Source organism: Miniopterus natalensis, chromosome 10 (assembly GCF_054644295.1).
Source record: "Miniopterus natalensis isolate mMinNat1 chromosome 10, mMinNat1.hap1, whole genome shotgun sequence".
NCBI lineage: Eukaryota > Metazoa > Chordata > Mammalia > Chiroptera > Miniopteridae > Miniopterus > Miniopterus natalensis.
This window is the reverse complement of record NC_142090.1, coordinates 35262932-35278974: the sequence shown is the minus strand read 5'-3', so window position 1 is coordinate 35278974 and position 16043 is coordinate 35262932.

The window sequence follows — 16043 nt, the reverse complement described above, 5'->3', positions numbered from 1 at the left end:
GAAGCAGAGTAGCATATAAGTGGATGTCTACCTCATAGAGCCTTGGTCTTTTATTGATCTGACCCCAGCTTAGAGCTCCAAGAACCCAACCCATCTACACAGATTGGCCCTTCCCATGCACACCCAGGTCCAGTTAATGCAGACACAGACAGTGAACAGTTTGGAAGTTCCAGACAGGTAGCCCAAAACTGGTTACACACATCTGAAAGTGGCCTGAACCCCACTCAGGGGGATCCAGAACCAACACAATCAGTGGTGAGCTTCAGACCACACCAGAGTTCGACTCAACCAGCCACACAAGCAATGCACCCAAAGGAAAAATCTGGCAGGCACCAGAACCTGCTAAGAAGAATTCCACCACAGGAGGCAGCCTCTGCACCACATCTCATACATGGTGATAGAAGTTTACCCTTATAACCACCTAGCTTCAAGGTTTAACTACCCACCAAAAGCCAACAGTATTCATCAAGAAACAGCTACAATGGGGGATACATATAACCCACAAGAAACATCACTAGAACACAGAGCATAGGTGATATGGAAGATTGTTCCACTGAGCCCAAAAGGACACCTCAAGACTGCACTTGCACAGCAGCTTGCATGCCATGGTAGGGTTGAGCCTAAGCCAGACAGCCTGAAAGTCGATCCCACCTATGAATAGGCCAACAGCAATTATAAAACGATCACAATTATAAAAGGAAGGCCCACATAACACACACAAGAAGCATTCCTAGAGCATCTAGTTCAGGAGGTCAAGGAGATTGCACCACTGGGTTCCACAGGACACTTACTACACAAGGCCACCCCACAAAGACTGGGGGTCAAAACAGTGCTATCTAATAGATAGAAACAAGCACAAAGAGGTGGCTAAAATGGAGCAACAAAGAAACAACCCCCAAATGAAAAAATCTCCAAAAAAAGAACTAATGAAATGGAAGCAAACAATTTATCAGACAAGGAGTTAAAGTAATGGTTATAAGGATGCTAAAACAACCTAGAGAGAACTACAAGGAATAGTGAAAGCTATGTCAACATGAAAAGTTACATAGAAACTTTGAGTAAGAACCAGTTAGAAATGAAGAATAACATATCTGACATAAAGAATACAGTGGAAGAGCCCAGCCAGTGTAACTCAGTGGCTGAGCATTGACCCATGCACCAAGAAGTTGCCAGTTTGATTCCTGGTCAGGGCATATGCCCAGGTTGAGGGCTCAATCCCCAGTAGGGGGCCTACAAAAGGCAGCCTATCAATGTTTCTCTCTCATCACTGTTACTAATTCTCTCCCTCTTCCTTCCTCTCTCTCTAAAAATAACAATAAAAACATTTTTTTAAATCCCTTTCTCAGTAGATCATAGTGGGATTATGTCTGGTTTGTTGATCCACACCGCCCCTGGCAAAAAAAAGAAAAAAAAAAAGAAAGAAAGAATACACCGGAAGAGGTTAAAAGTAGGCTAGATGAAGTAGAGGGTGGAATCAGTGATGTGAAAGAAAATGTAGATAAAAACACCCAATCAGAGCAATGCAAAGAAAAAAGAAAAAAGATTTTAACAGAATGAGGATAGTTTAGGGAAGTCTGGGACAACATCCACATCGTAGGAGTATCAGAAAGAGAAGAATACAAGCAAAAGGTAGAGAACCTGTTTGAAGAAATAATGACAGTAACTTCCCTAACTTGATGAAAGAAAAAGTCACACAAGTTCTGGAAGCACAGAAAGTCCTGATAAAGATGAAATTAAAGAGACTTACACCAAGAAATATCATAATTAGAATGGTCAAGACTAAAGGCAAAGAGAATCTTAAAAGCAGCAACAGAGAGAAAGTTAAGTTACCTACAGAGGAGCTCCCATAAAGCTGTCAGCATATTTCTCAATAGAAACACTCCAGGCCAGAAGGGACTGGCATGAGTATTCAAAGTAATGAAAAACAAGAATCTGCAACCAAGACTGCTCAATACAGCAAGGTTATATTTTATTAACGAAGGTGAAATAAAGAGCTTCACAGACAAAAGAAGGCTAAAGGAGTTCAGTACCACCAAATCAGAGTTGCAAGAAATGCTAAATAACTTCTTTAAGAAGAAGAAATATATATAGAGAAAACATAGGCATAAACCAAAAAAAAAAAATGACAATAAATAAGAATATATCAATAATAACCTTAAATGTAAATGGATTAAATGTCCCAATCAAAAGGCACAGGGTAAATGAATGGATAAGAAAACAGGGCCTATATATATGCTGTCTATAAGAGAACTACCTCAGAACAAAAGATTCACACAGGCTGAAAATGAAGGAAAGAAAAAAAGTATTCCACACAAATAGAAACAAACAAACAAAACTGGGGTAGCAATACTTGTTTCTGACAATATAGACTTTGAAACAAAGGTCATAAAAGAGACACAGAAGGTCACCAAAAGGGGTCAAACCAACAAGAGGATATAAACTTTATAAACATATATGCACCCAATATAGGAGCACCTAAATACACACACACACACACACACACACACACACACATACATATATATATGGATTAATATGCATATTAATAGGATTAATATATATGTATATACACACACACACATATATCCTCACCCAGTGATATTTTTTCCATTGCTTTTCAGAGACAGTGGAAGAGAGAGAGAGAGAGAGAGAGAGAGAGAGAGAGAGAGAGAGAGAGAGAGAGAGAGAGAGAGGAAGAGGAAGAGGAAGAGGAAGAGGGAGAAAGAGAAAGAGAAAGAGAAAGAGAAAGAGAAAGAGAAAGAGAAAGAGAAAGAGAAAGAGAAAGAGAAAGAGAAAGAGAAAGAGAAAGAGAAAGAGGAAGAGGAAGAGGAAGAGGAAGAGGAAGAGAAAGAGAAAGAGAAAGAGAAAGAGAAAGAGAAAGAGAAAGAGAAAGAGAGAAGAAAGAGAAACATCTATGTGAGAGAGACACAACCATTGGTTGTCTTCCACGTGTGCCCCGACCAGGGCCAGGGATTGAGGCTGCAACTGAGGTACGTAACCTTGGCTGAAATCAAACCCAGGACCCTTCAGTCAGCATGTCGATGTTCTAACCACTGATCCAAACCAACTAGAGCGAAGATCTAAATATATTTTTTAAACTCTTGGTGAGCTTTAAGAATATGGTTGACAGCAATATAGTCATAGTAGGGGATTTTTAACAACCCACTGTCATCAATGAATAGATCTTTCAGACTTAAAAAATCAACAAGGAAACAGAGACCATAATGACACACTAGATCTGATGGATTTAATTGATATTTACAGAACATTTCATCCAAAGCAGCAGAATATATATTCTTCTCAAATGCACATGGGACTTTCTCAAAGGTAGACCACATGTTAGAACACAAAAGAAGTCTCTGCAAGTTCAAGAATATTGAAATAATATCAAGCATCTTCTCAAATCACAATGGAATGAAATTAGAAATCAACCACTATTAAAAAAACTCAAAAACATTCAAATACATGGAAGCTAAATAGCACGTTATTAGACCAATGAATGGGTTACCAATAAGATCAAGGAAGAAATAAAAAATTACCTGGAAATATATTTAAAAGAACACAAAACAACCCCAAATCTATGAGACAAAGCAAAAGCAGTCCAGAGAGGAAAGTTCATAGCATCAAAGGCTTACCTCAAAAAGCAAGAAAAAACTCAAATAAGCAATCTAACCCTACAACTAACAGAATTAGAGAAAAAACACCAGGAAAAGCCCAGAGTAAGTAAAAGGAAGAAAATTATAAAGATCAGAGGAGAACTGAACAATATAAGACACTAAAAAAAAATAATTAAAAAGAATAAAAAGGATAAATGAAACCAAATGCTGGTTTTTTAAAATGTTTAACAAGCTTTATGAACCTTTAACCAGACTCATCAAAAAAACAAAGAAAGAAGATCAGGATAAATAAAATAAAATGAAATGAAGATAAAAGAAATGAATGAGCCAAAGTAAAAGCTGGCATCACAGAAATAAAAAAGATTTTAAGGAAATATTACAAACAACTGTATGCCAACAAAAGGGACAACACGGGCAAAATAAACATATTCCTAGAAACAAGTAATCTTCCAAAAGTCAATCAGGAAAAATCAGAAAACCTGAATAAGCCAGTAACAACAAATGAAATTGAAGCAGTAATGAAAAAAAAAAAAAAGAAAACCTCCTAATAAACAAATGTCCTGTACTGGATGAAATTTGTATGCAAGTTTTACCAAACAGTCAACAAAGAATTAACACCTGTTCTCATACTAGTCCAAAAAACTCAGGAGAAGGGAAGACTTTCAAGCTCTTTTTACAAGGCCAGCATTATCCTAATTCCAAAAAAAAAGGATAAAGACACCACAAATAAAAAAATTTACAGGCCAATATCCCTGATGAACATAGATGCTGAAATCCTTAGCAGATAAGATCCAGCAATACACACACTAAAAAAAAATTATACCATGACTAAGTGAGATTTATTTCAGGGATGCAAGGCTCGTATAATATTCACAAATAAATGTGATACATCACATAAACAAAATGAAGAATAAAAATCACATGATCATATAAATAGATGCAGAAAAAGCATTTGACAAAATTCAACACACATTTGTGATTAAAAAAAAAACAAAAAACTATCAGCAAACTGGGAATAGAGGGATCATACCTCAACATAATAAAGGTCATATAAGACAAACCTACAACCAACAGCATACTCAATGGGAAAAAACTAAAAATGTTCCCCTTCAGAATAGGAACATGACAGGGTTCTGTGCTTACATCACTCTTAGTCAATATAGTACTGGAAGTCCTATCCACAGCACTAAGACAAGAAGGAAAAATAAAATTATCCAAGTTGCAAAGGTGGAAATAAAACTGTCATTATTCACAGATGGCATGATAGTGTACATAGAAAAACCTAAAGACTCTACCAAAGAACTACTATATTTAATATGTAAATTTGGCAAAATATCAGGATACAAAATTAACATCCAAAAATCCATGGCCTTTTTATACACCAATAGTGAACTCTCAGAAAAAGCAACTAAAAGCACAATCCTATTTATCATTGAAACAAGAACAATAAGATACCTAGAATACACTTAACCAACAAGGTAAATACCTGTACTGAAAAACTGTATTACATTTAAAAAAGAAATAGAGGAACATACAAACAAGTGGAAGCATATACTTCATGGATTGCAGTAATTAATGTCATTAAAATATCCATATTGTCCAAAGCTATCTATAGATTCAGCACAATACCTATTGAAACACCATCGGCATATTTCACAGACCTAGAACAAATATTCCTAAAATTTATGTGGAAACAAAAAGACCCAGGGCAATCTTGAAAAAGAAGAAAAAGTTGGAGGGATCACAATACCATATATGAAACTATACTACAAAGCCATTGTAATCAAAAGAGCCTGGTGATGGCACAAGAACAGGAATATGGATCAATGGAATGAAACAGAGATCCCAGAAATTGACCCACACCATTATGGTCAGTTAATATTTGACAAAGGAGGCAAGAACATACATTTAAAGATACTCTCTTCAATAAATGATGTTGGGGAAATTGGACAAGTACACGCAAAAAAAATGAAACTAGACCACCAAGTTACACCATATACAAAATTCAATTAAAAATGGATAAAAGGCTTAAATATAAGTGGTGAAAACAGAAAAATCTTAGATGAAAACTTAGGCAGTAAAATATCAGATATCTCACATAGCAGAATTTTCGCCAATACATCTTCTAGGGCAAAAGAAACAAAGGAAAAATAAGCAAATGGTACTACATCAAACTGAAAAGCTTCTGCATAGCAAAAGAAACCATACTCAAAATGCAAATTGAACCCAGTGTGTGAGAACATATTCACCAATGCTATATCTCATAAAGTGTTAATATCCAAAATATAAAACTCAACTCATACAATTCAACAAGAGGAAGACAAAAATTCCAATTAAAAAATGGACAAAGAACCTAAATAGACACTTCTCCAAAGAGGACATACAGATGGCCAAGAGACATGAAAAAATGCTCAACATCACTAATTATCAGAGAGATGCAAATTAAAACCACAAAAATGTATCCCCTCACACCCTCCATAATGGCTACCATCAATACATTAACAAAAAGTTCTGGTGAGGATGTGGAGAAAAGGGAACCCTAGTACACTGCTGGTGGGAATGCAGACTGGTGCAGTCACTGTGGAAAACATTATGGAGTTTCCTCAAACTATTAACAGTAGAACTGCCTTTTGACTCAGTGATCCCACTTCTCAGAATATATCTTAAGCATCACGAAACATGTATCAGAAAGAACATATGCACCCTTATGTTCATAGCAGCACTATTTACAATAGCTAAGATCTGGAAACAGCTCAAATGCCCATTAGTAGATGAGTAGATAAAAAACTGTGGTACATTTACACATTGGAATACAATGTAGCTGTAAAAAATGATATTTTGCCCTTTGTGTCACCATTGATGGACCTGGAGATTATTATACTAAACCAAATAAGCCAGTCAGAGACAGATGAATATCATATGATCTCACTTATATGTGGAATCTAATGATAAAAGTAAACTGATGAACAAAATAAGCCCAGAGACAGAGGCATGGAACAGACTGACAGATCTCAGAGGGGTTGGGGTGGGGGGCCAGCAAAAGATTGACCAAAGGACTTATATACATATATGACTAGCACATGGGCAGAGACAATAGTGAGATGAAAGCCTGGGGTGAAGGGGTGTAAAGGGGTTAAAGGGGAACATTTTTAATACTCTTAATAAAAAATTTTTTAAAAATTTAAATGTCATATTTTACCAGATGGGATCAATGATAGGAAGAGGGCAAAGTGAGTAAAATAGGTCAAATATATGGTAATGGAAGGAAAATAGAGTTCAGGTGGTGAGCACACAATAGAGTATGCAGATGTTGAATTATAATGTTATACACTTGAAATTCATATCATGTTATTAACCAATGCCACCCAATAATATAAAAACCAATAATATTATATTTCTCTGACTCCTATTCTATTATCTTGTCTGTCTCACTACAGCAGGGAAAGGTCCTCAGCTTTCAAAGACCCATGTCATTCGATTGAGTATAACTAAATAATCTTGGATAATTTCCCTGTCTGAAATTCCAATAGCTTATTACCATCTGCAAAGTCTCCTTTGCTGTATAAGGTAACAAATTCACAGGTTCCAGGGATTAAGGTCTAGATATCTTTGGGGCCATTATTCTGCTTGCCACAGGGAGTATAGAAGTGAGTCAGCAAAGAGAAGGAAAGAGTGTGCATTAATGAGCAGGTCACTGCTGTAAGTCCCTGGGGTCAACCCCACTGGGGACATCTGGGAGACAGTGTAGAACTCATCTCAGAGGTGTTCTACTCTAAGGGCTAAGAGTCATAGATGCTTTCAGAAGGAAGCCAACAGCACAATGTTGTATCCACAGAAACTGTGATTCCTGAAGAAATATGGTGCTCAACAGAACCTGATACACAGAGAAACAATTTAATATTTCAGAGTCAATGTAAAGCAATAGATGAATCCTTCATAATCTCTTCATCTCTTCCTCAGTTAGGAGAATTTTATAGAAATAGGACCAAGAACAGGAAATCTGAGTTCATGTTCTTTATCTGCCAGACAGCATCAAATTATTGGTCCAAAAATTTGTCTGAGCACCATTTAATCTGAAAATGTTGGACCAGATATTCTATAAAATGTCTTCCAGTTCAGATATACTGCTTTCTTTGAGTTTTCAGGACATTCACCCTGGTGATGTCTATGACTTAAAAAACATTACATAAAAGAAATCCATACCAAAACAGAGGACAACCGCAAATATGCACTTTTCCCCAACTCAAATTTTAAATGTCACCATACAGTCTACCTATATTAAGCCTCAAGAAACAATAAATAATTATTAATGGAAGAATGTAATTATAGTAACTGCTGCCTCCAATTGACTTGAGATGCTAACCAGGGAAAACCAATAACTGACTAAATCAGATCTTAAACAACCACAGGGAAGTTGGAAAACTAATCAGATATGTCAAATTGCAAAGGTTCTTGAACTTAGGAATTATTTTTAGCCTTGGGAAAACTTGTGAGTCAACAAAAAATTTCCTGGGAATCTTTGAGATGGACTTGAAAATATTCAGACAGACTCTGAGTTTGCAATGTATTATGGTTCAAAACAAATTTCAAGCCTGGGAAATTGCAACTTTTTTGATACAATGTAATAGGGATGAGAGGGAGACACTTAGATATGAAGGAGAACCAAGTGCTACCTTTCACAGTCACTTGTCTTTACTTTCAGGGTATTTTTGCTAAACAACCAGATTCCATCTCTGTCACTCATACACATGTCCCCATATTCCTTTTCATCAGTTGTCTTCAGCCTACATAAGTATTGACCTGGAAGTAGAACATAATGCCATTTTCCTTTAACCCTGCTAATCACACTTCTGCTTATTATAGAATACACTACAGGATTTTGGGATATTACTAGCCTGGACAAGTGACAGTGTGTTTTCTAATGATCTAATCAGATGCTTTGCATTCAGGGTCAAGTCTTTTTCTGTATTTTTACCTTTATAGGAAGAAAAGTTCACACAAGGTTGAACAAATGCTACGAAATGGATATGTACTATACCTGGTTGGTTTGTTTCTAAATTTGATGGTAATCCAGTTAATGTTGACAGACACACATGCTACACATAGTACTATTTAGTACATAGTCCTAAAATTATTACACACTCAGTTGTAATAATTTTATAGTGCCATTGTCTTTCCTTTACCACATTTTCACATTTCTGTGGAAGTCTTCAGATTTTTCCCCTACATTTTTGTTACATATTAAAATTGTGGCCTTGGTTGTTGTGACTCAGTTGGTTGGAGCACTGTCTCATGCATCAAAGGGTCATAGGTATGATTCCTGTTCAGGGCACATACCTAGGTTGCAGGTATGATCCTCGGTCAGGGTGCATATGGGAGGCAACCATCAGTGTTTCTCTCTCTCTCCCTCTTTCTCTGAAATCAGTAAAAACATATCTTTGGGTGATAATTTTAAAATAGTAATAATAAATAAATGAATAAATAAATAATAAAAGTGAGTAATCATTTCTTTTAAATCATATTTAAATATTTAATATCTATTTAAAATAATAAGAAGAACATTTAAAATTAATTGTTGTAATAGAATACATTAAAACAAAGTTTTTTCATTCATTTTAACTTTTCTAAATAATATATTCTAATCATAAAGGGAAAACAATAAACTTATGTGTAAGCTTATCCTTATGAATGAATGGCACTTGGTAACTTATTAAGCATGGTTCCATTTGTTATTACATTCATGAATCCTAATAATGCTTTTAGGCAGGAGATATGTTTAGCAGGAAACTGAGGCTCAGAGAATCTAAGTCATTTGCTCAGAGCTATTCAGTTAAGATTCAAAGTATTTCAATTCTAGCCATATTCCCACCTCATCTTTACAATAGATTAATTGGGGCCTCCTGGCTGAATTAACACCACACAACATGGGGAAATGGACAAAATATTTCCATGTCTCCAAGTTCTGGGTTCTCTTTGAATCTTGTAAGTTTCCAAATGCTGTCACACTAATTTCTTAGCAAAACTTATGCTCAAGGAGGATTTAAAATCAGTTAATATTAGTATGTGACCTAACATTTTCTCTAACACCAGAATCTTGCATTAATAGAATTCTGGAGCTTAAGCTCTAGGAATGAAATTTTCAGGGAGCTGTGAAATGGAAAGCTGTGCCTGACTGTTGGGGTTTTGTGAAACAGAGTTGTGAGGTTTTAAAGAGGAAGAAGACTATTTTATAATACCAGTACTGTGTTGGGCAATCAAGGCTCTCATGATTAAACTAGGTTTTTACTTTCTTTTTTTAAGACTTTATTCATGCTATCCTCAGTATTTCTTATAATTTAACATTTATTTTTCTTTGAAGAGTTTTGCTGTGAAATGGAAAATTGAGCTTTATTCCAAAACATGATTTCTCAAAACTTGTCCTTTTAAAAACCAACTGGTTTATGTGGTTTACATTTTCATCACTGTCTGAAACATATTTTCCAAAGTAGAGAGTCACACATGTCGGCTGTTGCCCTGCTGACTTGGCAGCCTGTGAAAGCATTTTTGTTTTGTTTTGTTACTTTGTTCATCTAACACTTAGTTAACCTCAAAGACATGTAATTACTCACAGGACTCTGCATATGGATTTTTTTTGTTATGATGATGGTTGAAAAACAGCAGATTTTTTATTTTTTGCTATTGAAGTACTCTTGACTTGGCTCCTTATGTTACCAGACAGGAAACCTAGCCCTGAGTAGGTCTGCCTAGGGCCAGTCAGTAGTATGTGAATTCTTGACTTTGTCCAGGAAAGATTTCACAACATGAGTCCAGGTAACTTCAAGAGTGCATTTATTAAAGCTGGGGACAGTGAAACAAGTAAGGTCTTAGCATAAAAGAAGCAACAGGAGAGACTTAGGCAGGGTTGCTTTGGTTCTGTAAAAATGTTATAGAAAAGAGTCAAGGTGGGACTACTTTAGCTCACTGGGAAGTCAGAGGAAAGGGGACCTTGGAGACAGGTCCAGGGGGTTAGCCCTGGACAAGCTACAACTGCTCATGGCTCTCCTGGTTGCAAGTCTCATGGGAACCCTGTGTTTAGGGAATGCATTCCTGTGGGGGAAGAAGAAGGGGAAGGAACAAGTGAAGTCTTACTCTAGGGAGAGAGAGCACATGCTGGGTCTTTTGAGGTTATTTATCTCTCTCTCTTGCAGGAGGGAACCTTAGGGGAAATCTCATGGGAGGACTTCAGCAGAATATTCATTAGTTTTCCAGGTGTGTCCTTTCAGGGTCATGGTCAGTGCTAAGGAAGAGGGTCATTAGTCAGTGCAGCTGGTCTTGGCATCACCCACCTGGTTTTGCTGCTTTCCTGGGCCTGGAGTTGAAATAAACCTGAGGCCTAAATGTTATCTCTAGGGAGGTGACCTTCTGTATCTGGATCTAAATTGCTTGGCCAGTTTGTTCATCTCTCTGTCTCAGTGTCCTCATTCTACTTGCCAAGGAATTTTCCTAGCTTCTTAGTATCCTGTTGTAATGTAGGAGCTCCAGTCCCAGGATCTCCACACTGTTCTTTGCTAGTATGAAAAAAAACTACTCAGGGACCAGAGGGAAAGGTCATAGTCTTTATTACATATGGGAAAGACCTGATGGCTGCTAGTCTGGTGAGTTTCCGCACTGGGCCAAGGTTGGATAAGGGCTTTATCTAGAAGAAGGAGAAGGAGCCATGCTGGGAACAGCCTGTGTGCAGGCCAAGGACAAACAGAGAGCCTGGTGAGAGTTATTTGCTGGCAAGGATATGGAAAGACATCCAGGTATGAGCTACTCTGTTCCTTGTGCCACTGGCCAGGTGGACACCATTCCACTGATTTGGAGGGGGGATTGGGCTATATCCTCGCTTGACCTTATACTCCACTGTGATATCATCCATTACACCTCCCAGTCTATGCACCAGTCTTCTGGTAGGCGACCTGTGTAATTAGGGTGTTTACACATGGCATCCAAATCCCGCAAATGCGGTATAGGCTACCAGTCAGAGCAGAATAATAGCAGGAGGAGGAAACCCACAATCCCTAAAAAGGTATAGCACCTCCGGGAGCCAAGCGAGTTCCACCAGGAGGTGAGTGGGGTCAGTGCCCAGGGTGAAGACGGTGTTGATCTCTGTTCCCAAAGCCCACAAGGTTAAACTAACATTGTGTTCTGAGTCAGGTCTGTAGGTGTAGCACTCAGACCCAGTGAGAGCACAGGTCCCTCGTTGCACTGCAGTCAGCATGTCTAAAACCATCCAGTTTTGTAACACCACCTTTTGCATCTGTGAGACTTTCCAATTCAGCAAGGTAATGGCTCAGTCACTGTGGTTCAAGGCCTGAGCTGTGTGGTCTCTTAAAGTCTGGATCTCATGTTGTGTCCATATGTTCCCTCCATGGGGGAGGAAATGGCAAGGGGGTAGAACCACCAGAGGGTCCCATGCCAGGCCATGTAGGCATCCCAGTTGCAAGGAATAGCCATCAAAGTGGTCACCACCCACCCAGCTGGGGATGTAAGTGAGTCCCCAAGTGCAGCACCCTGTCAAATTATAGGGGAGAGATGGCCAGCCATATGTTCCACAGACCCAGAGTATCAGAGAATGCGGCTGCCTCTTGGCTGTTTTTCTGGTTTCCCCAGAGGTCTTGGTCAGTGAGGATGGATGTGTTCTGACATTGTTCATTAAGTGTCCACCCCATGTTATATTGTGTGGTGTTTGGTGTGTAACTATTCTGTCTCTCAATACAGTAAGGAATCTGACCCCACAATTCCACTTGCCCCACAGTCAACCACCCTAGTCCATCCTACACAGAATATCCTAGTCAGAGTCTAGTGTGATCCCTCTGTTCTCAAACAAGGCAAAACACCTTGTCCCATGTGCCATTGAAGTCAGGGGAAATATCATTCCACAGGCACATTCCGTCAGGTTGACTGGATTTGTTTTCCAAGGCAACCCAGCAGTAGCAGAGAGGGACATCTCTGAACACACCCAACAGTCTGAAACATTGGACCAAAGAGCCACTTCATCAGTCTATCTTGCAAAACTGTTAGCCTGTACTGAACTAAGGAGAATGACATATGTTAATAGGCACCAACAGAGGCAAATCAGGAAGAATACAAATCTTCCAAATGTAATAGCAGTTGGTTACTTACCAATTATGGTAGGCTGTATGAGCAAACCCTGGGCAAGACCCCCCCATGGAAGTAGGAGAATGCACCAGGGGAACCAGTCTGAGTTTCCTAGGGCCAGGTTAATACAGTAATTCTAGGGTGTATGTCCTGGGCTGCTGGCAAATTATTCTCCACTCAACAAGGTCTTATCTTAGTATCTGTTGTTTAAACTTGCACTCTCAGTGGAGATGCCCACATCTGCTGCTGCATGTGGAACACTGCAGATTGATCTGGTCGGGGCTTTTCATTCATGGTTAGTAGTACATCAGAGAGTCTTGTGATCTATCTTTGTAATGATCATCCCTCAGTTTTCAGGGTGTTTCAACAGTCCATTGTAATGTTCTATCAGCCCAGCTCCTGTCAGATTGTACGACACAATTCTATTGGATTGTAGTCACCATTCAATGGTGTGGCTCTTAGCCCAGTTTTGCACATAATGTTCTGTCATTGCGGGCATGGGACACGGATGCCATTCTGCACATATGGAACACTATTGACAAGCTGTAATAATGTCAGTCATTCTCAATGGGAGGCCCCAGGCTTCAGCTGTTGCTCACAGCATTTTCTGCCTGTTTTCTGTATGTTTCATTACCCAGGTGTCTTCTGCTGGGACCTCTTCTAGCCATCAAATGTGAGCAATTGCACCCACATAATCATTCCCTGGACATTGTAATGGTTAATGTCCTGTGACATACGATAGGGTCACCTCCTTAGTTTGTACAACCACCCATATATCAGCACACAAAGTTTGTCCTCAAAGGGGTCTGTTGTTGATAGTCAAGTCCTGAGCATGCCATTTAGGGGGCCGTCATTTGCACAGCCATCAGTGTACTATGTTTCAGGTGACACTGGAACTACCTGCTTTCACTGGAAAAGGGCCAATAAGCTCTTTCTCAAGTGCCTTCTTAGCATCTCCTTCTGACACAAAGGTGACTGGCACTAACAATGTCTTCAAGTCCTGGCTAAGTGGGGAGGTTGGATGGACATGTCCCTGCTGCAGGTAAAAACCCCATCTCATTATAGTGTGTGTGTGCTGCACCAGACTTCAGGGTCTGAGACACATTGTGCAGCCATCCCGTGGTGGGATAGGTGGTCTACACTGTTATAGCAGAGCTTCCAGTTATAGGCTCTGTTGCTTTCAGGGTGTGGTAGGTGGCATAGAGCTGTTTCTCTATTAGGCTGTGCTTTTCTTCAGTCCCTTCCCATACCTTGGATCAATATCCCTTTGGGATGCAGAGTCTCCCCGGTTGTTGCCAGAGACTCCCACAACATCCCCTCCTTGGTTACATATACATCCAATTTCCCAGGTAGGACTGGATCATAGATACCAAGTCCCTGTACCTGTTAACTGTTCTTTTGGTGCTTCTCCTGCCAATCCCACAGTTGTACTTTCTATAAGAGCATACAAAGGTTTTAGGTGTACAATTCTGTAATACATCACCTGTATATTGTACTTTGTATTCACTACCCCAAGTCAAGTCTCCTATTACCATTCATTACCCCTATAATCATCTCTACTTCCCACTCATACTTTTCCCTCTGGTAATAATTATACTGTTGTCTGTGAGTTTTTCATTTATAATAGTCAAGATTTGGAATCAGTCATAGTACAGTTTTCAATTATGTCTGTTATAAAGAGAACAGATTCTCGTTGAATTCATGCAAACAACTATATTGCCATGAAAATTAAATAATACTGACTCATTAAGAGTTTCCAAATTCTAGAGGGATCATGTAGGGAGAAAACTATAAATGTTTTGGTATTGCTTACAATGATATAATTTACCAAATTTCTCAAAAGAAAATATAAGTGTCCTTATAAGTGAAAAACAAGTTTTTAAAATCAATAATATTTTGAACAAAGTCATAAAAACAATAATTATCCTCAGTGCATTCTGGCCTATATGATCAGTTTTCCTTGTCTAAATAGTGTCAGTATTTTCATAAATCCAGTTTGAAAGTGTGATCTGAAAATTTATTCTCAAAAAATTCTGAATAAGTCACGGTCCTTCCCATATATCTTTAAGATGAAATCTCTTTGCAAATGCATCATAGAGTGACTGTGAATGACAAAACTTAAAATGACATGGTTATAGATCTCATTATAATGCAGTTGAAAAAGAACTTTGTTCTATGTAAGATGTAATGTTCCAAGAGGACAATTAGAACTTAAAAGTGCCAAGTTTTTTTCTTACATGTTCTTCCCACAGCCAGACCAGGGCTTGATGGCAGCAAAGATTCCTCCACTGTCCCTGGGACCACAATGGCCTCCCAGTCTCAGAAGCCACCCTGCAACGGACTCCACCCCCTTCTGGTGATACGTGGCTTGGCTGAGGTGTGCATGTACATTAGTGGTGGAGGCAGCTGGGCAAGGTCCAGCCCATCTGACCTCTCCTGTTGAGTTTTTAGTTTCTGAATGATAAGGAGCTAGGCCTGCATGGCTGGGTTACCTGGGTTTGTCTCAACCAGTAGCTTTTCATCAGAGTCAGTGTCACTCTTAGCAGTAGTGTCCCACTTACTAAGGCTCCATTCTGGGTGCCCTATCATGGCCCAGATTCAGGCCAAGATCAGTTTTCTCCCCCTCAGTCGAGCAAATCAGACATCATGGCAGCCATGTCCTGGCAATCCTTTCGTTTTCCTACTTGCTCTCTTCCCATTGCTCAAGACTGTGAGCAATCTCACTGGGGTTCATAGGGTGTCTCCCCAGTCCCATGGTGGTCCCCATGAATCTAGAAAGCTTGCTACTTGAAATCACTTGGAGCCTGTGGTCTACCCTGGGAATCACCTGAGCCTCCCCAGGATTCCCCTTGGCACTTCCTTATTAGGCATGCCCACATCCTCAATCTCCGCCACAGGGTTTCCCAGACTATCCTGCCAACTACACCAAGGTGTAATGCAGGAGCTCCAATCCCAGGAGTGTTATGCTGTTCTTTGATAGTCTGAAAAAAACACTAAGGGGGCCAGAGATGGAGGGCAAAGCCTTTATTACTTACATATGGAGAAGACCCAATGGTGGCAGGTCAGGTGAGTTTCTGCACTTGGCCAAGGTCAGATAGGGGCTTATCTAGCAAAGGGGAGAGAGAGGGAGCCATGATGAGAACAGCCTGTGTGCAGGCCAGCAACAAGCAGAGCGTCTGATGAGACTTGTTAGCTGTCAAGGATGTGGGAAGACACCTAGGTATGAGCTGTTCTGCTCTTTGTGGCCACTGGCCAGGAAAACACTGTTCCATTAACTGGGAGGAGAAATCAGACTATATCCTC